Source organism: Podarcis filfolensis, assembly GCF_964270895.1.
Source record: "Podarcis filfolensis genome assembly, chromosome: 11".
NCBI lineage: Eukaryota > Metazoa > Chordata > Lepidosauria > Squamata > Lacertidae > Podarcis > Podarcis filfolensis.
Window position 1 is genome coordinate 34,886,621 of NC_139613.1, and position 25,150 is coordinate 34,911,770.

A 25,150-nucleotide genomic window follows, 5' to 3' on the forward strand; every position below is an offset into this window, starting at 1 on the left:
AAAAATTGTGGAATGAAACAGTGATTTTTCTCTATCCCTTACTTACTGCCTTATTCTTTCTGCACCTTTGGTTCTCTGAAATACATACACAGACATGCAGTTCCTCGTGTGCACACACATCTAGATCATGTCTACAGCATGATTTTCTCCAAGCTTTAAAGTAGATTATTTTGGCTCCTCCTTTGGGTTGCCACATTTTTTATGGACCTTGCCTTTGACAGCTCTCATATGTACCCAGACAATGTTTTGCGTAACCAGGCCGTGACAGCCCCAGCCCCCAGGGATCATAAAAAAGGAATAAAGACTCTGACGATGTATTATGGAATTAAAATTAGGCCACAACTTTATTAAACTTCCGAATGTAGAAAGGCCTTGGTTTAGGCCTTGGGCATGTATCCCTCCCAGCCCCCCCAGCCAGGGGAACTGGGACACATCAGGGTAGTTCACTGACAACTTTTCAGTGTATGGCCAGTGACACCCAATTATATAACCCCTTTTAAGAGGGAACCCTGGAATCGCCACCACAGGGGGGGTGAGTCACCACTTCACCCACCCACCCCCCATTATAGGGAAGAAAAGACTAAAGGATTCCACACATAAACAACCAAAGTTGTGATGAATTGCTACAGGGAAGACAAAACCTGGTCCTTCAACAGCAACCAGTCAAAGACTGTAGCAGCGCCCACTAAACAGGAATAAAAAGTTAACCTGCAAACAAGAAAACATTAAACTAAGGGAGGGTAGGGTGGGTGAATCTCCTGAGCCGACTGCCTGGCTACTTTCGGCTCTACCCCCTATATATAAATGGGACTGGCCCCACCTCCCATCAATGAAACTTGACTACTGTGGCTGGGCGTGAACCTCCAAATAATAACACTGAGAGGCAGGCCAGCCCGTTTGCCATTAAACTCCCTGGGAACTGTGGCTCCGCCCACGATCCCTCAAAGGGCACCCACAATGTAAAGTGTGAGTGCTCATTTTCCATCATAGAGTAGACTGATAGAAGAAGCTACATTTGCTAAAGGTGGTTTGGTTGGGCATGATTTTCTCAAACTCATTTATGTTTATGTTGCCTTTAAGTATTTGGTAGGATTATATTATTTTTAAAAATGACAAAAGCATTGAAGACACAACTTTAATGACTGAAGCTTTCCGTTAAAGTGGACCTACTTATAAGTTTATCTTCGGTATTTGGTATTCACAAATATCAAATTTAGTCCCTTCGATCATATGTCACTGTTGGCCTGCAAGTCTTCTGTAATTTACTGTTGAATGATACCCCTGCTCTTTGGCTTATCAAAATAAATTAGTTATGCCTCTGAAGATCTACTGAGCTTTCAAGGGCTTATAAACTCCACCTTGAGTTGAGAGATGAGCTGTACATGTCCAACAATTCTTCTTTGGCTAGGGTCAAAATATGAGCAAGAGCAGAATATCTACTCCTCCCATCTCTACCATTTTTGTACCCAAAAAACATGCTGCACCAAAAAATGAATGATTAGGGCAAATCACAATGGCGCTTGCTGTGCACACAGCATCACAACTTGTAGTAGCCTTACCTTGACATCGGTGGTTGATCCAGGAAATCAGAAACATGCATTGGTACTACTACTATACTGGCAATAATCACCACAAGATGAGTGAGATGCTAGAAAAAAAAGAGAGTATGAAAGTCCGTGTGTTCGTGTGAGACAGAAAGACCAGATAGGATGGGATTGATCAGCTATTTTGCTGATATGTAGATTCCTCCCCCTAGTTATTCTTCTTCCTCTGTCTGACATCCCCCCATATATAATATATATATATATATAATATTTTATATCAGATATGAAATCTGCAACTTTCTTGGTTAAAAGAAGGTCAGCTCAGTTTACCTATTATGTTAGTGTGCTACCTGTCCATAGAAGCAAGCTTATGGTGCTTTCAGAATGACCAATGTTTACCACTCATATTCATTGTTCCTCAAACCGTCTACTTTCTAGACTCTCAAGCACCTGCTGAAAATTATGTTCCAAGGATGTTGAAGGAGAAAAAGCTGTTATGAAAAATTCAGTAGAAGAAAGAGTGAATTATTCTAAACCATGGGATACTGTTTACGGTGCATAACAATGAATACATATACATACATTGTATATCTAGGGGGGGTTTGGATTTTCATATATGTGAAAATGTATTTTTAATTAGCAAATTCATACGATATATTTGTGTGTGTGTGTGTGTGTGTGTGTGTGTGTGTGTGTGTAGGCCAAATAACATATAACTGCATAACTAGAGCCACAAAGGTTTTGGTAGTTACTGAGTCAGTAAATGGAAAAGGTGGTTTAATGTAGAAATGTAAAAACTCTGTGGTCAATGAACCAAAGCAGAGAACACATATTAAATGAAAAAATCACTCATGCAGCATACTGACCAGAAAGAGGATGGAAGAGAGGTTGCAAGAGGGGAAAAATCTTGAAGTCATCAGCCCATAAGCAGTGAAATAAAAAAAAAGAATTCAAAGGCATGTTACCAACTCTCTCTTTATATATATTTGGTAACACGTCTTTGAATTCTATACACACACACACAATCTTCACATACAATTTTAGAGACCTCATCACAGGAAGAACACCGTTACCATGCAGTTTGTACCAACAAAGATCATTTTAGCATCCTACAGCAGTTATTACTGCATTAATTCTTGTTATGAATATGTCTCGGAAATACCAAATGCTTCCCCCCAGAATATGTCCTGAGTGCAGAGAAAGCTTTGCAAATCAATCCACTCTAATGAAAACTCCCATCCAGCTTGTGTGTCCAAGTACCAGTATATCCCCACAATAGATAGACACTGTGGAGGGTGTGGGAGAGAAGAAAGAGCCCCTTGCTGTACCAGTCAGACAGGACGGGAGCAGAAGGAAATTGTCATCTTCTCTCTCCTTCACCTAACAGTTGGTGCTGTGAGGTTGGTGCTGAACTTCACTCAGAATCCCTTTACAGTTCTATATCCTTTTTTTGTAGTGACAGAGTGTGTGTTACTGTCTGTCTGGGGGTAATTCTAGGTACCCTTCTGCTCTTCCTGCTAAGCTTGAGCACTTGCAAAAGCTAATATGGGCCACTGTTTTTGAAGCCACAGTTGTTCTGTGGGAACCCTGTGGAGAGCAACCACAAGATTGTGTGTTGCTCATGGGTTATCTCAACTGTGAGCAATGTAAGTATACCTCAGCCCTGAGGACGTGATCAGTGTAAGTACAGTCTATATGCTTGAGGGGGAAACTGTCATCACATCCACTGGTTCTCCCTCCTCAGCACGCCCAACCTTTATGTGTCTTGTGTCCATGTCCATGCCAGTGTGGTGTAGTAGTTAAGAGTGGTGGATTCGTAATCTGGGGAACCGGGTTCGTGTCTCTGCTCCTCCACATACAGCTGCTGGGTGACCTTGGGCTAGTCACACTTCTCTGAGGTCTCTCAGCCCACTCATCTCACAGAGTGTTTGTTATGGGGGAGGAAGGGAAAGGAGAATGTTAGCCGCTTTGAGACTCCTTTGGGGAGTGATAAAGCGGGATATCAAATCCAAACTCTTCTTCTTCCAACCTTGCCTCCATGTGGCATGTCCAAGCATGCATCTGCTGTGGTCTCTACCCTCCAATTTCATAGGGTTTATTCACAGGAAGTCCACACACGTTCAGGTGAGTGCATGTAGGCTTCTGTACAGAGATCCATTCTTGAACACATGGCGATCAAGCCTCTGAGGGAGTAGAGCAAACAGAATGTTGCCACCCCACCAGCCCTGAAGGGCTCTGATCACGTAGGGGCAAAATGACTGAGTAGCACAAAATGAATATTAATTGAGAGTTGAAGAACTAGACATCTTATTTTGAGGGGATTTGCTAGGGAAGGCCAAAAATTAAAGCATGGAGAGTTGGTATGTTTAGTAAGCAAATTTGAGCAAAAAAACAACCCCCACAGTATCAGTTTTAACAGAGCAAGTTATGCAGCCTGATCCTATAGTTGGTTACTGGAAGGAAAATACTACTGTGCTCAGTAGGATCTATTTTCAAATAAGAACATAAGAAGCTGTTATATATCAAGTTAAGCCACTGGTCCATCCAGCTCAGCATTGTCCACAATAACTGGCAATGGGTTTCAAACTGGGATTTTTTCCCAGTCCTACCAGAAAATGCTGGGGATTGAACCTAAGACCTTCCCTGTGCATAGCAGATGCTCCTTAATCGATCCATGGCTATGCTAATAAATTGGTGAAGCAATGCAACTCTAGTCAGTTTTTGCTGATTAATTGGCACAAGTCCTATTTAATTGGGGAGGGACACATTTTGCTTTTAAAACATGATTTAAAGGTCCTGTTGTCTCAGTCCTTCTGAATACGGGTACAGTAACATTTGATTCTTTTTTATTTGTCTGTTCATTAGATGCCAGTTCATTTTAGCCAATCATTTATTTTTCTTTATTTGAGTTCACTCAGGCCATGGTTCAGATTGAAACTTAGGCATGCCACTAAAATGTGCCACCCACTCCTTTCATCTAACTGATCGAATCATGCCTTGACTCTAGCATGTGCAACATGACAAACATACCATGATATATGATTTTTTAGAAAATAAAAATGTAATTATCTCAGAATATGTTCTGAACATCCATTGTTTGGAGGTCTATGCCACCAATTTCCCTTTGTTTGCTGCATAGTAACTCCTATAATCTCTGCCAACTGTTTACTTCCGTTTGTCATGACTTACAGCTCAGTTTTTAAAAGTACAGTACAGGGGCTAAAACAAATGTTATGAGTCTCCAAGAGATGGCGATGTTGAGACTTCTGTTGTCTCCAGATTCCTTTACTCTGCAGCCGAGCTTCTAAGGAAACAGAGAATTATTTTTAAATTCTGCATGATAGTGTCTTTATTAAAGAACATATATTAATCTAGAAGGCCTCTGTAGAGTGAGCTGTGGAAGAGCCAATGGTATTTAGAGAAATATATTGCACTCATAGAAACAGTTACAAACTAAGGCAGTTGGCATCACCATGGTACAATATGAATTATCTTCAGAACATCATCCTATATCCCAGTATGTAGAATATTTTATGCACCGTGATGTTTTTACTAACACAGAATTTAAAATATCACAAGATGGCATGGAAAACTTCATAATTTAAATAATTCTTTTTTAAAAAAAACAACAACATTAAAATACTCCCTGATCCAGAATGAAATCCCGAACCAGTTGGATCCCTAGCTACTCTCACAGCCAGCATGGACTGGCAGAGGGCCTGATCTGTGCTTATTGATTGCCAGCCTAAATAAAGCTGGCATGGGTTACCAAACTGCCTCCCCCCACAAGACACTGCTGTTTCTGTGAGTGACTGGTCTGTGTTTGCAGTAATACCTCCACCATTTCATAGAGCCAAAGTGTCAGGTTAAGACTCGAAAAAACCCCACACAAAATCAGATTTGTTGTAGACCTCTTGAGAGCAGACCTCTCTCATCTCAGAGGAGGGAAACCCTTTCTCTTTTTACAAAACCAAGCTTAAGCAGACCAAACTCTTCTCCATATGGGATGACAAGACCTTTCCAGCGATGGCAAGAAGGGACTGGTGTTTTTGTCCATAAACTGCATAGAACTCCCATAGAACTCCCAATATAGTCAACTGACATCTCTTCAAATATATGGGAGCTGTTTTAGGGTGATTTCAGATCATAGCTGCACTGTGCTGAGCAGTGCCGGATTTATGTATAGGCTAAGTAGGCTGAAGCCTAGGGCCTCTAAATCTAGGGGGCCTCACCAGCCTACCCTCTCCCCAATGCCGCAGTCTTGCCTCTCCCAAAATTGCAAACCCAAGACTTCATGCAAGGGCAGGGCAACTCGGGCCTCTAAGTCTAGGGGGCCTCACCAGCCTGCCCGCTCCCCAGTGCCACACTCTCCCCTTTCCCAAAATTGTAAACCCAAGACTTCATGCAAGGGCAGGGCAACTCAGGCCCAGCAACTATTAGACTCAGGGCTAGCCAGTGGGTCCCAATTTGAAGCAGTGGGGTGCAGCTTGAATTTTTTTTTGTAGGGCCCCAGTTCACAGCCAAAGTCTGCAAAATAAAATCCATCTAGATTGCCCTGGTGCAGGGGCCCCCTTAGGAGCAGCCCGTGGGGCCCAAGTTGGCCCAATTGCTCCAATTGCCTTCAGGTCATCCCTGATGAGACTGTGCAGTGGTTGGACTGACAAGCCCTGCACCTTCTAGGTCCCTGGTGTCACTATTCAGAGTACAGACTCAAGGACTTGTTATGGAAATAAAGGGGGGCACTTATTGGAAATCAGTTTTGTCACCTCTCACCCCCAAACCCCGAGACAATGAGCCCAGCCCCCTTTTATTCACAGTTGCATAAGCACTACACTACAGCATGGCCATAAACTTGTACATTCAACCGCTGAAATATACACCCAATATGTAGCAATGAAGTTTTATGTTACTGCTTTATGAATGAACACAATGTTTTATGAAGGTAATTTTGTGAATTACCTAAGAGCCACCAATAGGGAGCTCTAGAATCTGACGGCTAAACAATTGAGTACTACCAAACATCGACCCCTATTGCTGAAAGCAGGTAACCATCAGGGAATGCTTCGGCTTAGCCTTTGCACTGTTGACTGAACACCTCCTGCTGTGCAGATAATGGAGAAAGCTTGTAAATTGTATCCCTTCTGGCATCCTGGCCAACTCTATTACACTGGTGTAAAGCCTGGTGCACCAGAAGCACAGAATAGCAGCAAATAAAATCCGCTGATACGTCAGCAACCGATAAGACTTGTCAACCAGTTCTTCCAAAGTCTTCCTAAATTATAAAGCTCCAAAATACAGGGCAAGAGAGAGCAGGTCTGGGAAGAGCGAGGCATACAAATGGGTACCACCAGTGAAAAGGCCCTGCTCCATGTAACTCCTGCCCTGTCATTTGATAGAGTGCCCACTTGCCCTCCTTCTTGACATGGAATGCTCTCTATTAGAGTCTCCAGGTCCAGTACAAAGACCATAAGAAGGGAAAGCAGGGACCTTGAAGTTCCCAACAGCTGTTAATCAAGCAAGCAAGCAAGCACACAGGTCACCTTTGTCACAGTCAGGATGCCTATGTCCTGGCCAGGCCTGCACCCAATCTTGTTCTTGTACAATCTTGTTTGTCCTCAGTAACCAAAATTATATTATCAACATATACAAGCAGAAAAGTTGTTTTCCTTCATTTGCAAGGAATCGTAGAAAACAAAGTGGCACTAATATAGAAAAGTTCTAGGGTGACAACAGAAAGCAAACTAAAAATGCTTTTGCAGTTCATCAAAACTATCCAGCAATATCAAGTTATAGGATAACTGGTGCTATTAGCAGTAATCCTTCTAGTTGGTTAATTGGTTCGGCAACTTCCATGCACATGACGTGTGATGCTAATTATTTCCCCCAATTATTTCCAAGAGTTAAATGATAACTAATCAGAGGCAGCTACAAGAGAGCTATGAGATTCAGATGAGGGTCAGGTGACTTTTAAATCCCAGCAGGTATATAAGAGGATGACCCAAGCCTCCCTTCACTACATGGAGAGACACCAGTTTAACAGGATACTAATTATAAATGGCTACACAGCAAATGTGTCATCAGAAACCAACCTGCCCCAGTGGGATGTCTCTAGTAGAGGAAGAGTTCTTCCTTTGGAAGAAGGGATACGTTGGATCAAATCCAGTGAAAGGCAGCTTACTGGGAAGGGCCATAGTTCAGTGGTAGAGCATCTGCTTTGCGTGTAGAAGGTCCCAGGTTCAGTTCTTCACACCTCCCCTTCCCTGAAATCCTGGAGAACTGCTGCCAGCCATTGGACAATACTGAGCTAGATGGACCAGTATAAGGCTCACCATAAGGCTGCGTCCTATGTATGAAAGTTGAAATGTAGGGGGAAACAGCCCTGATGCTCACCATGCCCGATACCACCGCTCAATCCACTTTTAAATATTTTGTCATAACTTCAAGATGAGCTGCCATCTGGGGTCTCAGTGAAACCATCAGATGGCTCTTTTGCCATGCATTCAGTTCTTACCACTTTCACAGAAAGCTGCATCTTGCTGAAATAAAAACAGATCAAGTGGAGCACCCCTCATTCAATAGATAAAACAGAACGAGACCTCCTGTTTTCCTGCCCGTACACTCCAATTTCCTAAAAGTTACAAAATTACCAGGTGCTATGCTTTATTTAAGCTTCGCCATTTACTCGATCTGTTCCCTACAAATTATATCACAGAAGCTGTTTTTGTTCTGATTATTTTAATTTGCCATTCTATATGGTAAACTCATCTCAGTGTTTGTAAATTATTATCCAAACAAAACCAGGGAAAAAAATGAAACACAGGCACAGTATTTGGCAGGCTGCAAAATCCTGTGGGCTTTCTACACACAAGGCTTGCAGTGAGCTATAGAAATTGGTTCATTCAACTTCCTTTTTTCTCAACTTCCTGTTTGCACACCGATGGGAAACAAAATATTCTAGTGGGTGTTTGAACAGCTTGAGCTACGTTGACCTAGAACCATTGCTCAGTGCTGTAAATGCTGGCTTTGGATTTCAGCAGCTTGAAATTCAGCATCCCCTCTAGACCTTCAAGGTTTAATTCCCTCCGCTTTTTGAGCTTGTTGTAAGCCACACATTTCAGAGTAGATAGCTCTTGATTACTCAGTATGTTGATGCTTTTTAGAAGAGAAAGAATATTATTGTCCCTTCTTAAAATTCTGGTGACAGTTTTCTCGCAGCAATGATAATACGTGGCCAAATTGCAGGACTTATATTACAGCATACATTTGTACTATCCTAGACCCATGTGATTGTAAAATTCTCTTATACTCACATCGTAATTCTATTTGACTTTCTTTCAAGGTTGTTGTTTGTATGAACACAATGCAGGCTCCACAAATGGAACAAGGATGATTTCTCTCTAACTGTCATAGAGCATTATTAAGGATGGACAGTTTTCCAGGGAGTTATCCATGTGGTTCCTATGAAGGTAATGCTTATTTTTTTCCTAGAGTGTAGGTGATGCTATAGTGACACCTAGTGACAAATGAGAAGTATTGCATGTATTATAACAAGCATTTTAAAAACTAGTTAAGAGGGGAGCACCTATGTGTTTGACTCTGATGAAGATGCATATTAAACAAAAATCTGTACTATGAACCACATAACTAGCAACAGAAAGCCTGCCATTACTACTGATTTGGGGAAACCTAACCGTTGGATGAATCTACCTGATGATTTCTTTTGCTTCAGTGATTTAGAAGCAAGCTCACATCTCCTGCCTTAAAATTGCATTGAGGATATTTTTAAAGAAACACTTTAATTGAAGTAGCAGAAAAAATGGAACTCCTAAGCTATTATTTATCATACAGATGTGCAGGTAGTAAATAATCTATGATGCCAGACTCTTCACAAAGAATGTAAGTGAAGTTATTGAAGTGTTGGATTTGTTATTCAAGTGCCAAACCTTAGCAAGAATTGAATTCCCTTTCTAATTTATTACCATCCCTGTAGTTACATGTCTTACTTCAGGTTTTCTTCCTCTATTTTTGTTTCTGCTTTTCGCAGATATGTGTGGATTTATAATGCCTGAATCTGTACCTTTTCAGAATTGTTAACAGCTTGAAGAATCTCGTAATTTTGAAGCCGAATGTTGGACTTCATTGGACAGTTGAATCAACATGGGCATAAAACACTGAGAGGTAAGGCATGACAGTGCAGCCACTGAAAGCAATATTTGAAAAGCCGCTGCTATGATGCTATGGTGATTATTCTACCAAGTTCTGTTGGAGGATGTTATGCTACAAAGGCTGTGCAAGAGTCTCTCACAATCCAATGGGAAAGACAAACACTGGTCTAACTAGTCCTGTACTAGGCAAAGTAACATACCAAAAGCTGACACCTAGGGTCACTGCAGCTGCTGGTGGTTGATGAAATCTATAGGCATGGTGCCATTTTTATGTTATTTAATTGGAGTGATTGTGAGTGACAGCTGGAGGAGCAATTGACAAATAAGGGAAGGGGGGCCCACACGGGCAGAGGATGCTGCAGGAAGATGCAATTAACATCAGACTTCACCTCTACAAGGTGAGAAGTAGGGTGGAGATAGCTAGACTTTTTCCTCCCAGACAAACCCATGGAATAAAACAGATGCAGGTTTGATACACGACTGGCTGAGCATGATATGGAGTCTGCCATTCGAGTCAGACACATGGAATATTTAAAATGGCAAGTTTCTCGGGTTGCAGGATACATTAGACTGAAGCCTTGGACCTTATGCATACAGCGCATTAGCTCTGCCATGGCTAGCATGGATGATGACATCAAGAAAAGATACATAATCCCTGAAGGGGCATCACATAGAACAGGGCAAAGATTCTTCCGTGCTGCTCCAGGAGGCAGGGCTTGATCCAAAGTTACAGGAGGGTAGATTTGGGCTGAACATCATGAGAAACCCCTTAAGCATAAGCACAGTTTGACAAGGGAACTAGTTATCTGAAGGAAGGTGGGCTCTCCCTTGCTGGTGGTCTTATGGCAGAAGCCTGATAGCCATCTGTTGGAAATGATCTCGTTCTGGATTTCCTGCGTTGATCAGTGTTGGAAAAGATGGCTTAAAAGGCCATGATTCTGTGATCTGTGCCAATGAACAGGGCCAGCCCTACCATTCGGCAGAGTGCAGCAACTGCCTCAGGCAGCAGATAGTGAGAGGCAGACACTGGAGAAAACTATGTGAACCATGCAGGCTGCCCTGTGCCCTCTAAGCCAGCCTGCTGCCCGCAGGTATAGTAGAGGACTCTGTTGTGTTACCAGCATTAACTGCCAGTCAGCTCTACTTTTTATGTGGAATGGGAGAGGTGCCATCTTGTCCTCAGGTAGCATATTTCTTTGGCTAGCACTGCCTGTGCTGACTCCTGCAGGCTGTTTACTGCCCTCCGTTCATCTTCTCGAGCTGTTGCTATTGACGTTCTTTCAATTCTGAGTGCTGCTGTTGCTTCGATTTGACAGTATCTCTCTCCCACACTCTCAGCAGCTGCTTACTGCGACAATGTACCTCTAGCAAAGTGGGAAGCTGAACAGCTGCTTGAGGAACCCAAGCCAATCTTCTGCCTGGATCTCTTGGCAGATCTCGTGAAAGTTGTGAGGACTGCATTAAACAACTTGCGCTGAATTAATTGTACCTACTACCAGCCTTTCCCTCCCAACCTAGGAGAAAACAAAGCTGTCATCGTCACCATTTGCATCATCAAAGGGGGTGGGGGGGTAAATCACTTGTTAATCGTCTTTGAAGCCTAAGGGTATTTTAAAATTATCCATCTATTCATAGGAATGAGCCTCAAACACACACACACACACACACACACACACACACACATGCACACAGCTGACATTTGTTTCCTTTGAAACGGCCTTCATCAGGTTTCTGAGAAAGGAGACGTGCTGTTTCTTCATCTATTTGTTATTTATTTATTTTTGTCACGATGTTTTGGGAGATGAGTCACAATGTGACTCATTTGCCCAATAGTATAAATAATATTCCAGCAGGAGTTGAGATGATATTTTGACTCCCTCCTTTCTAAAGATCCTAATGCACATTTTTTAGGACATGGACAATCTGCAGCACCCAACACCACCAACGGGATCTGTAATCCAACTATGTTTGGACAGACACAGGTTGCCCACCTCTTGCCTTAGAACATGGCAAGGCTCTTCCATCACGTATAGGCCAGGAACTATTCACAGTTTTTGAGCCAACATTGCAGGCGTCAACCTTCCTTTCAATAATTTTTATTTATTTTACTGAAGCTTTTTTGCACTGAGGATTTTAGAAGTGTGTTCAATTGAAAACTAGACAGGCCACATTCTTATGACCATCATCTCTACTTTGACAATGTTGTGGTTCTGTGGAATCTTACTCTTATCTCTTTGGAAATATCTATTGAGGGTATTATCCAGGTCAATCTTGTGTGAGATTTATTTAATCTGTAAGATTAGCTGTCACCATGGGAAGAGATCTTACAAAACCAATGACGGAAACATGTAACAGCTTTGAAAGCCATTTTTGCAGATAAGTGGCATATAAGTAAATAATAAACACAGAACTGAAAAGGTGTCCTTCACAATGAAGAACAGCTGAGCAACATATGAGTATGCCCAGAATATGCACGTTTCAGAATGGTGAGACATACTAGGCACTCCTGGACTTTCTTGGATCTTTCATCAGATGGGGGGGGAAGTGCACAGTTTGGGGGAATATTCCATTATCCATATTTCACAGTAGAATTAATCGGTGATTTTTTTCTTTAAAAATGTTTACGGGTACTCTCATTCTGACTCAAGAAAATCACCACTTTATAGTTCAAATCAGGAAAAATAAATAAAGTAAATGGACTAAAGTCCAAGATTCACAAAATATTTAGGGGTATGCGTACCCCTGTGTACCCCCAGGAAAAAAGCACAGGAATTAACTCCTGGGAAAGGGTGGGACTCAGCCAAATGTACTTCACACAGTTCTTTGCCTTCCACTCTGATATGTGTGAATGAATTCAGCACAAGGCCAGTTGCTCTGCAGACAAGTACACAGCAGACTTTAGCAATGAGTTGCTCAGATGAAGCAACAAGTTATCTATATCTATCTCTATCTATCTATCATTATCATCTATCATCTATCTATCTATCATCTATCTGTTTATCTATCTATCTATCTATCATCTATGATCCAATGATTTGTGATGCATTTTGTACTTTATTCATGAGTGTAATTATATTGGGGAGGGTTGTGCTGTTCACCACTATGATATTATTTCTTAATGTCAGTGGTATTGAAATTTGTGGAAATAAAATAAAAGCCAGGACTGTTTTGGAATTCTAGAACCCCTGGCTACAGTGCCCGTCTCCTGCTATTATCTGTGTACTGCAGCAAGAGCAACAGCTCCCTCTACTTGTCAGCTGCTCTGGTGGACTGTAGAGAGTAAGATGCCTGGTCCCTGGTTTGACTCACTAATTGCCTTACAGCAACAAGTTCCAAGTTATTGGATTTGGGTGGGTCAGAATGGTTAGAATGCTAGAATTTGGGAAGAATCAGGTTTAAATCCTTGTTGCTCAGCCATAGCTCTCTGTATGTTTTAAGCCAAGCTATTTCTCCTCACCCTCATTTACCCATCTGAGAAGTGGCAATATTACATATCTATCTCACAGGGTATTATGACAACGAAGCACATAATCACTTCATGGTATGCCATGAAAAACAGAAGTAATCCTCAAAAAAGCCTCAGAAAATTGTTTGTTTGTTTGTTTGTTTGTTTGTTTGTTTGTTTTCAGGATATTAGCTGAGGCTTAATGCAGCACAAATCATGGCTTCTCAGGTCTACTTGCTAGTGAATTTTTAGACAAGAGTGGGGAAGCATAAGGCAATAAAATTACTACAAGAGCCAGGTTTACGTTCACACAAACAGCTAGCTGCTTCCACACTATATCCTTCCATTTTAAATTCCCCATGAGGATTCTAGACTGGCAGGTGGATGATTGTTAAAGGGGAAAAAATTGGCCGGTGGGTAGGACAGAGGTTAAGAATCGGTCCATTTTGAAAACAGCAATTATTAAAACAAAGTGATTGCCAAGTCATCCAGACACCAGTTCTACTGCCTCCAGAAGTATTTAAAGACTTTAAAAAGTAGGAGCGTCTAGTGTTGTGGATGAATGAATCAGCAAGAGTTTTGCTTTTCCAACCTGGCAGGCAGAAGAAAAGTTATGCAACCATCTTCATACCAGGCCTGTCAGTTCAGTAAGCATTTTAGAAGAGCATTGCAGGGCAAGAGTACACTTCTGAATCCCTAAACCTCTTTTTAACCATACCTGGATATGTTTACGTCAGGAAGCTCATACCACGAGAAACTAAAGATCTGTCAATGCAATTACATCCCCTGTACCTGGATCTTCTAAGGAAATACTTCATGGGGAAAATATTTCATGGCTTATGATTCAATGATTTTCATCAAAATAGAGAATCCTTTGCACTGGGATATTTGCTTCTTCTTCCTCAGTGGCTATATACAGAGGGGAGGACTGCATCTGAATCTTTTTTAAGTGGTTGTGACAGTGAAATTACATGATGCCATTTTCAGCCCTCGTGCCTGTGTTGGTTTTGAGACTGGTTAAATGCACCATTCTGTGATATGTGACCATTATCTTTGACATGGAATCAGTTAGCACAGACTGTTAATACCTCTCATGTTCTCCTCATTATGCTTTCTCATTTTCATGACAAAGACAGCAAGGGGAATGGAAAATGGTGCAAAATTAATCCTGACAATCTGGACACATGACCCTCTGCAGAAGGCACAGCTGGAAAACCCAGATGCCTGTTTGAAAAGTTTTCTGGGTACTTTTGTTTGCTGCTCACACGGATGTGACAAGCTACACTTATCAAGTGCAGTGAGTCTATACATTTGTGCCTGCTAGTCAGTTGTACTCTCATCAGAGAAGATTATTGACAAGATATAAGTAAGTATGCACCAATTCACACATGCATGCTCATTATTGGTTTTCTCATTATTTGATTACTCAACATTTATAATTCTCAGCCAAATATGTGATTTAAATGGATTTTAAGTATGGATTTATTGTTTCACTTTTATGGACAGAAACTGAAGTCATAATCGGTTTAAGGGTATTATATAATAAAAGTTGTATTATCAGTAGAAAGAGTATGTGTGAATGGCAGACTGACACACTTGTTATATATTGTGAATGCTTTTGTTCAATCCAACTTGCTGTTCTTCTCAACAAACACAGTGATTAGCAAACTCAAGGTTTGATAGATGGTCAGTTCACCACATGGATGCATATTTTATTCATTTTTCCCCCTTCCACCTATTTTAATGTATGGCTTTAGTAACTAGTAAGTCTTCCCCACATTTCACATTTCCCAAGTGGCACCGAGTGGTGAAATTATTCCTTTGACCTACAGAGTTTTGTGGCTAGAGTAAACTTAAGGAATGGCTTGTCTTATTTGCTTTTTCTCTGTGTCCTTCAGATCTGACAATCTCAAGAGCTGTTTCTATACAGCTTTTGCCATTTTCATGATACACAGGTGGGGGTTTTGTATTGAAAAATCATACTGTGTTATCTCTGAAGCAATGTTAGTTTGTGTGTTGCATATTGAAGATGTGTTGTGTGTGAATTTATGATCAACCTTTTATTTTAATCAACCTTTATTTTGGCATTATATGTAAAGGATGTGCACACTGTGAAGAAATCCATGACCTGGAGCATGGAAAGCAGATTGAGAGTATATGGGTAAAAATTGTAGGAGAGAGAAACAACAGTGACCTTACTGTGGGTGTCTGCTATAGACCGACTAGCCAGACTGAAGACTTGGATGATGCCTTACTTGAGCAGATTACCAAACATTCAAAAAGGAGAGATATAATAATCATGGGGGACTTCAGCTTCCCCAATATCTGCTGGGACACAAACTCTGCCAAGAATGTAAGGTCCAACAATTTTCTCCATTGCCTTGCTGACAATTTCATTTTCCAGAGGGTGGAAGAAGCAACAAGGGAGTCATCTTGGACCTGATCCTCACCAATCGGGAGAAACCGATTGACAAAGTGGAAGTACTCAGAAACTTGGGAGGAAGTTCCATGATGCAGACACAAGGGGAAACTGTGTGTAGTCAGACATGCACTCTGGACTTTAAGAAGGCCAGTTTCAAAAAGCTTAAGGAGCTCCTGGGTGTAATCCCATGGTCAGAAATTCATTGGATGATCATCTGTCATGGATGCTTTAGCTGACATTCCGGCATTGCAGGTGGTTGAACTAGATGACCCTTGGTTCCCTTCCAACTCTAAGATTCTATGATATGATTTTAATCAATAACACAAATTACTTTTCCAACTTTAAAAAATATATATGTGGTGCTGCAGAAGTCAGCACACACTAAAACAAAGATGCTTATTGGTATCTGAGGCCAGTTCAGTATCTTTTTATTTTCTCCACACCATAAATAATTCTACACATCTGTTATGTGTCCCCCCACCACACGCTTTTTTTCTAAAATGTGAATTGCCCTGAGATCAGCAGGTATAGGGTGGTATACAGATTTAGTTAATAAAATAAATACTATTGATGCATCAATTAAAGATTAAAAAGTCACCAAGATGAGTTCAACATTTTCTTTCATTGTTTATTTGTACTAAAATTCTCAATGTTGGACATCACCCCCAAATCCAGGGGTCACTCTCATTGATGCTGTTCAAGCTGTTTTAAAGAAGGGAGGTGTTGGATTATAGTTAACCAAACCAGCGAGGTCTCCACAGATCAGTGATATAAACTAACAAACTGAAAGAATAAACCCCATGCCAAGGATTCACTAAGCAAAGGTTGCTGTATCCATTTCTACAGGTGAGTGCAGATAAATTCAGTTCTTCTGACAGAACATATAAAATTGTCAGGGGACTTCAGTTATTATTAGGGTCTTGCTTCACTTTCTGAAGTGAGACTTATTTGTGCCAAGGAAGAATGAAGAATTATAGCTGTGTGGGTTTAGAAAGGCTCTAATGGTTAGTTAGCAAAACTGCTTTCTTGGGGACGTGATCCTCTATAGCCTACACTCCTAAGAGGCTCACATCATCTATAATGTGTCCCAAAAAGGAGGAAGTGAAAAAGCAGAGAGCCTAAAGCATATGGAGTATTTCAAAAACCACACTGAAGTGTCTGACATACAGTTATTTCATTATATATGAAATATATGAAATATATGACACACCCTTTGTTACCTGTTTCCATCCTGCATGGTTGCCATTGCCAGTTCAGGGGAAAATTCATTTCTTCTTCATAATCTGCAATCACTTAATCTAGATCCCATCTAACCTGAGTTTTATGAAGCTTCATGAAATGACTTCTCCAACTTTGTGTCTCCAGATTCTTTGGCGTTTTTACCTATTTTACTGGTAGTTTACCTGTTTAAAGGTAAAAAGGTAAGACTGGTAGTCATTGAGACATGTGATGGAATGTAGTTCCTCTTTCATATCCTCTACCTTGACTTTGGGTGAAAGATCAAATGCTGTGGTAGCCAGGAATGTAAGTGTAAAAACAGAAAAATAGTACAGTGGTACCTCGGGTTAAGTACTTAATTTGTTCCGGAGGTCCGTACTTAACCTGAAACTGTTCTTAACCTGAAGCACCACTTTAGCTAATGGGGCCTCCTGCTGCCGCCGCGCCGCCAGAGCACGATTTTTGTTCTCATCCTGAAGCAAAGTTCTTAACCTGAAGCACTATTTCTGGGTTAGCAGAGTCTGTAACCTGAAGCGTATGTAACCTGAAGCGTATGTAACCCGAGGTACCACTCTATGTGCACAGTTTAGAGAGATTTTGTTTAAGTGATTTATAAATCTTTCTAAATGAATGAATGAATATGTTGTTAATGATGATAATGAAAGGCCATTGGTGTTTCTCCATTTCCTTAACCATCAGAGGATTGGGGAAGGAGGGGGTTTGCAAATGCAACTGAGGATGCGTTCTGGCAGTAGGCAAACAGTTTTTACTAAAGTATAAAAATCAAAGCAGCAAAAGGAGGGGAAATATTAAACTGTTACATAAATTTACAATATGTTCATTTTCATAAAAAAATGCCTTAACGTAATTCAGCCATTGCTTTAACATGCTCCAGGAATGCCATGCAGGCTGTGGGGAGATGTTGCCACAGAAATGTAACCTATGTGTTCCATGTGGTTTTGTGCATTATTGCGTGTGGGTTGTGGGTTATGGTTATTACTGGAGTTTCCATGATTACTGAGCGGGGATGTTGGGTAAATTCCTGGCAGCATAGCAGTTTATCCGTTACATTAAAGTACAGCTCATATTTCAAAATGTTTCTCCCTCTCTCTGTCTCTCTCTCTCTCTGAGATCATTGCAAAAATAAGAAACAAATGGCATGGCTATCAGCTCTCATTACCAATTGACCAGCAAATGTAAAAACACTAAAAATAGCCACAGGAAGCAATGAATTCTATGACAAATTACAGGGCTGTTTATTTAGTGTGCTAAGTAATAGATTTTTGATCAAAGATAAACAGTTTTAAAAGTTACATTTATTTTGTTGCACAAGGAAAAGGAAATTGCTATTCCCTGCAGGCTGTTTTACCTTGTAAAGCAATCCGTCTTCAAACTCAAAATGAAAGAGAGCCAAAAGCTGAATTAGAGGACAAGGCCCTTGAGATACTGCGTGCTACTATGTTTGGTTGAGAACCACAGATGTTTCATATAATGTACATCAGTACAAAGAACTCTGTGTGAATTTATATATGTGCTGTGATCCAGAAACTTTCACGTGCACAGGCTCTCCTTCTTTTGTTATGAAAAGGGGCGATTGCCTCTCTACAATCTCCTTCTGTGGACTTTTTCTGATACCACTTTCCCCCTCCTAATGCATATATACAGAGCGAGGGGAGTCCAGATGCAAATGTATCTCTATGGGGGAAATGATAACAGGTACTGAACATCCTTGACCCCATATTCAGGAGTGGAAAAATGCATGTCTGCCCCATCTCAAATCATTATAGCCATACATCAAGTCATAATATCTGAATGATTGACTTTTTTACATTGCATACCACACCAACAGCTTTTTTTTTAAGTCATTCAGGTCAAAATGTACGCTATCCGCTACTTGAGAAACTTCCCTGACTGTGCCCACTGGATCTTTTATGAAAATTTTGTGTATGGATTCTATACAAAACCAATTCTACCATTTGTCTGCTTTCTTCTAATAAAAACACAGTACGTTTCCGAGCACAATTCAAAGTGTTGTGTTGACCTTTAAAGCCCTAAATGGCCTCGGTCCTGTATACCTGAAGGAACGTCTTCACCCCCATTGTTCTGCCCGGACACTGAGGTACAGCACCGAGGGCCTTCTGGTGGTTCCCTCATTGCGAGAAGCAAAGCTACAGGGAACCAGGCAAAGGGCCTTCTCAGTAGTGGCACCCGCCTTGTGGAACGCCCTCAAATCAGATGTCAAAGAGATAAACAACTACCTAACATTTAGAAGACATCTGAAGGCAGCCCTGTTCAGGGAAGTTTTTCATGTGTGACATTTTAATGTATTTTTAATCTTTGTTGGAAGCCGCCCAGAGTGGCTGGGGTACAAACAATAAATTATTATTGTTTTTATAAGAGTCCTTTGGATCAGTCCAAAAAGCACATCGAATCCAGCATCCTGTTCTCACAGTGGCCACAGATGCCCATGGGAAGTCATCAAGCAGGAAGTGAAAGCAACACCATTCTTCCCAAATGTGATTCCCAGCAACTGGTGTTCAGAGGCATATGCTACTGACAGAGGAAGTAGAAAGTAGATGTCATGGCTAGTATCCATTCATAGTCTTACAAACCATTAATTTAACCTTCTTTTAAAGCCATCCAAATTGGCAGTTATCACAACATCTTGTGGAAGTAAATTCCAAAGTTTTAGCTATGCATTGTGTGACAAAGTATTTTTGTCTGCCTTGAATCTTCCAACACTAGGCTGCATTGGATTGCTCCAAATTCTAGTTTGTCCACACCATGCATAAAATATTACCCCTTCTTCCTTCTTAACCAAACCCTCCAAATGTTGTAACCTTTCCTCATTGCAACCCTTGATCATTTTCGTTGTCCTTTTCTGAACCTTTCTAATCCTTTAGTAGCCATCAGCTGAAGCCAGGAAGGTATTCTTTCCCTACAATTCACCACTTATTTCAGGCAACAAAGAAATTGGGCGTTATGGTTAGTTATGAGTCTCTATGGCTTGAGGCAGCCTGCCTCTGATTGCTGGATGTTTATGCTATTGTATCATGGCTTGCAAAGGCGAGTTTTCCATGGCACAGGGCTAGACATTGTGGCAAAAAGAGCATTGGATCACATGGAGTATAAATCTGATCCCACAAGGCAGTTACTATGATCTTACACTGCTAGGGCTCTGATTTCACTCTCTCTCTCTCTCTCTCTCTCTCTCTCTCTCTCTCTCTCACACACACACACACACACACACACACACACACACCCAAAAAATTACTTGATAGGTATTGCTTGTATAGTCAATGCCTGACTGAAATAGGCTGGGCTGAAAACCCATTTCCTGACAGATCAAACTGGTGACCTTTTGGATTCGTCTGTTTTTCACTATAATACACAGTATAACATACCTAAGCATAATGCCTGGGACAATAAAAGCCAGTTCACATGCATAATAGTTTTGACCTTTCTTTCTCTTTTACTACCAGTAAAGTTCCCAATTCTGCTTGAACAAGAGACTTTACAATGCTTAAATCTGCAAGCCAGAACCATTTCTCAACATCTACCACCATCACAGGTATTCAGGGACCCTTGAATAGTCCATATTAAATTGGTCGGAAACTCCCCACCTGCAGAACAGGTGCTCTACCACTGAACATGAGATCATGACCTGAATTTCCCTGATGCTCCTCAGAGAGTCGATGTGCACCCTTCGTGTAGGACTGCCACCACAGTGTGTGTCTTCCTGAGAATATCCTCCTGCAGCAATAATGAGGGATGTGCAGAAGCTTTGTAGAGCTCAGGAGAAGAACAGTGGTGTCATCAGGGCAGGGCTTTGGGGAAGAAGGCCATGCCTCACTCACCAGAATGAGCAGAACCTTCCCCCGCCCCTCGCAGCAGGGATCATATACCATGTTTCGAAGAAAGTCAAGTAATAGACGTTGATATCCAATAATGACCACCCCCTCGTAAGACCACTGAGTCCAAAATGTCAAATTATTCAACTTCGCCACAATGGTGGCTACAAACGGCAAACACCTCACTCGCCGTGCCTTGTCTTATTGAGTAAAACTATGGTGAATATGCAAATTGAAGTTAAAAGCTCGTTTAAAAATGAAGTTGTATCCTAATGAGAGCCTGCTCTTTCCCACAGTCCTCATGCCAAGTTGGGTTTGCACTTTAAAGGGAGGTCACACAGTTTAGCAATAAAGCAGAGCAAAAGAGAAAAACCGTTTTACTTAATTTTGGGGAGGAAGTGTCATGCCTGGGGAAGTATTACAGTATTTTACTAATCAGCTGCAATGCTCATTAGGCTGCTTATTATATCTCAAGCACTTGTATTTGTTGAAGAAGCAGCAACTGAGATAAAAGAAATTTGAAAGTGAAATCATTACAAATTTGAGTCAGTGCCTTTTGCAGTTAGGAAGCCTGCTCTATTATCCTTAATGAGCTGGTGCCCCAACCTCTGGAAATAGATCCATAGAGTCTAACCTCTTTTGAACTTACTCAAAAATACTCTGTGATGTGAATTCATAAAGAGAGAATTTATTGTTTACCGAATATCATTTTTAAACATCTGTTTCACCCAGATTTTTGAAACCTGCACACCCCTAGGTACATTTTAATTTAAGCCACCCCTTCTGTTAGCCAGTCACCTGGAGCAAGCAGCTCCTTCTAGCTAACTCACTTGGCAAATCCATTCCTTGAGGTGTTTGTGACAGGCACACAAATACATCAGTGCAGGCAGTGAATGGATTTTAATATTTTTAATGGCTGATTTAAAAGATCAGGAGCACAGTTATATAGCACAGTGGGAACAGGAAAGAAACATTGTGGTAAAGCAACTGGGAAAATCTTAATATTGTAGTTTGAATCTAAAGAAGTTTTTATTTAAGCAATGGTTTCCAAGTTTCCTAAACGGAAGGAAATGAATAAATAATAAATTAGGACCTTCAACTCAGCACGTATTCAATGCACATAAGCTCACCGAAATCAATTGGCTTGAGAACATTTAAACCTGTTTGGAATTGTGGCCTCGGTTGTCCTATTTATTTCAATAGGAGCAGAACTGCATGCCTAGCATCTACTCCCTGGATCCAGGGATGGCTCAGCTGGTAAATCAGGAGACTCAAAATCTCAGGTTTGTGGGTTCAAGCCCCACATTGGGCAAAGATTCCTGCATTGCAGGGGGTTGGACTAGATGGCCCCTGTGGTCCCTTCCAATTATGCAATTCCTTGATTCTATGATACTCCATGTGATGATTTTGCATGCAGTTAAGTACCGTATTTTTCGCTCCATAAGATGCACTTTTTCCCTCTGAAAATCTAAGGGGAAATGTCTGTGCAGCTTATGGAGAGAATGTGTGGTCCCTGGGGCTGGGGGGGGGACCCAGGCTTCCCCCGCCAGCCCCAAAAGCTCGGGGAGCAGCGCAAAGGCTGCGTGCAGCCTTTCCGCTGCTCCCCGACCTGTGCTTTGGGGCTGGCGGTGGGGGAAAGCCAAGCCTTCCCCACCGCCAGCCCCACAAGCTCGGGGAGTAGCGCGAAGGCTGCGCGCAGCCTTTCCGCTGCTCCCCGACCTGTGCTTTGGGGCTGGCGGTGGGAGAAAGCCAAGCTTCCCCCACCACCAGCCCCACAAGCTCTCGCTCTCCAGGCTTCCAAGGTAGTTGCCTGAAGCTGCACTCCGGAGACTTCAGGTTGCCTTCACTGAAGGCGAAGGCAATGTGGGAGAGGGAGAGCTGCACAGCACCCCTTCAGCGAAGCAGAAGGAGAAAGAAATGGAAGGGGCTCTGTTTCTCCTGCCGCTTCGCTGAAGGGGTGCTGCGCAGAGAGGGGGAGTTTTTTTTTTCTTGTTCTCCCCCTCTAAAACAAGGTTCGTCCTATGGTCAGGTCCGCCCTATAGAGCAAAAAATACGGTACATAAATCTTTCCTTGAGCTCAGCCTCTCATGCTAAAGGTCAGAAAATGCAAAAATATAAAAAATATAAAAATCGACACATGTTCATAGGAGGGGAGGATGTGATGGGGAATTGCACAGTACCCTTAGTGAGTAAGTTTCTATTGTTCTTGCAGGGAACCAACTATCAGGTTCCTTTTTACCTATATCCTAGGCACTCTTGCAGCTTTAAAGCACTGTTATTGTTTTAATAATGGATCTCATATAAAAATGTATCATATGCAAATGCCCAAATTGTAGGACTGAAGGAGGAATACATCACTGTTAATTAGGAAATTTTGAAGAGATATATACTGCTGTAAGAAAAATACCAGACTAGAAGACATGAAAAACATTTATGTTTTAATAGTTTCCTTTGGGATGACCTTAACTATGCTAATTGGCCTTTGATGAAGTATGAGGGGGGACTGTTGAGTTAAATGGTCAACATGCTCATTATTTAAAGAATAACATTTTTATAGAACTAAAGTAACCCAGAATACATTCAAGATATAACCTTGCTCTTGGGCACTTTACGGTTTTAATGCAGGTCTCTGCATCAGACCAAATACTGTAGTGAACTATAAAATGTATTATATGACTTTGCCACCTTGCATATTCCCCACCCACCCAAGGAGCGGGGAACATGCAGAGAAATGCCACGTTTCTAACAGCCTGATCCTATGCTCGCCTCCCCCTGAAGTAAATACATCCACTTCAAAGAAATTAACTAATGGCTCATCCACAATTCTGATTGTCTTGTACCTAGAAAGCACCGATCTGAATGGTTTTCTGCTTGACCCACACTTTCTAGGCATGTGTCTGAGCAGTTTCCCCCATACCCCACTTCTTTCCAAGGGAAAACCCACTCTTTAGTGATAGATCAGAACAAATGGGGGACACCTAGATTACCAGTAACACATGTGAAATGGATCTAGTGGACTTACTAGACCCCAAGCTTACCATGAATCAACAGTGTGACGCCGGAGCAAAAGAAAAAGAAAAGGCTAGTGCTATTCTAGACTACATCAACAGAAGTACAGCAAGAGAAGTAATAGTACCATTCTCTTCTTCCATGGTCAGACCATACCTGGAATACTGTATCCAGTTCTGGGCACCACAATTTAAGAAGGATATTGACAAGCTGTGCAGAGGAGGGTGACCAAGATGATCAAGGGTCTATGGAAACCAAGCCTGATGAGGAACAGTTGTAGGAGTTGAGAATAAGAGCTGTTCAACAGAGGAACAGTCTCCCTTGGTTTGATGTTACACAAAAAGAGATTCTGATTCTAAATATCAGGAAGAACTTTCAGGTGGTAAGAGCTACTCTACAGTGGAATAGACTCCCTCAGGAGGTTGTGGACTCTCCTTCCTTGGAGGTTTTTATGCAGAGGTTGAGTGGCCATCTGTCACGGATGCTTTCATTGAGATTCCTGCATTGCAGGGAGTTGGACTAGATGACCCACAGTGTATCTGTTGGTGATTTTGACTTTTCAGTAAGAAATTAAAAGCACAGAGAATATTACCGAGACAACAAAAGGAAAAGATAGTAACTTTAGTGAACAAGCCTGGCATTAGCACCTGGCAGCCTTGGGCAACCGCAAGTGTGAATTCCCACCTATGGGTTTATGTAGTGATGTCCATGGGAAGTAAGCATCTAAGTTTGTTACAATAGCTCAACATAGCTTTAGAGTATTATTGGAAATTAAAATGGAGGAAGGGGCCCATCACATTGTACAGTATGTTTTCTTAGGACCCCTCAGACTTAGAGAAGGTCCTTCTTAGTGGACACTGGAGTGTTTTCTTCATTGATGGAGTTATTCATATTTACCTGTTTCATAGCACTAGTTGCAGGTGAGGTTTTTGGGTGCACTTAACACTTAATATCCTCTGCTGCTCTTCCCCATATATATATATATATTCCAAAGCCAACTTCCTGCCAGGAAGATCACATAAATGAAGGTATTTTATAAAATCTCAACCCCTAAATGAGAGATAAAATGGCTCAACTCACACAGTTTCCTCTCATTTGAAGACTCTGGGGGGGAAATGTAAAAACATGTACATTTATATAGAAAGGAGGGCGTTGGACTCCCCCCCTTCAATGTCATATGAGGAGGATTGTAACTAAATAGTAATAGCAGATCTTTTAAACTAATAATTGGTGTTCATAATAAGGGTTGTACTGATAACCAGCTGTGCATCTGCCCTCAATCCCTGTAGCGAGGAAGGGGAAGGAAGTCTGCAAATGATTACCAACTTCAAGTATTTCTTGCAGTCAAAGTTTTATTTTTTAAAAAATTAGTAAAATACCTTTTTACCGTTTAAAAATATATCCCAGTTTGAAAGTAGGCCTATTTAAAGAGTTTAGAATAGAACAGCTGTGTACTGCGTAAATCAAGGGCATTGCCCAGTTGGGCTGCCGGCCTA

General features: G+C 41.4%; 1 long non-coding RNA gene across 2 annotated transcripts in view; it reads left to right on the top strand.

Moving 5' to 3' along the window:
* Positions 1–25,150, top strand: part of LOC310745080 — a 320,552-nt gene that overhangs the window by 270,719 nt on the left and 24,683 nt on the right. For both annotated transcript variants that reach the window (XR_014539908.1, XR_014539909.1), the window contains exons 6-7: positions 8,884–9,010; positions 9,630–9,722. This is a non-coding gene — a long non-coding RNA (uncharacterized lncRNA). The remainder of the gene's footprint in view (positions 1–8,883; positions 9,011–9,629; positions 9,723–25,150) is intronic.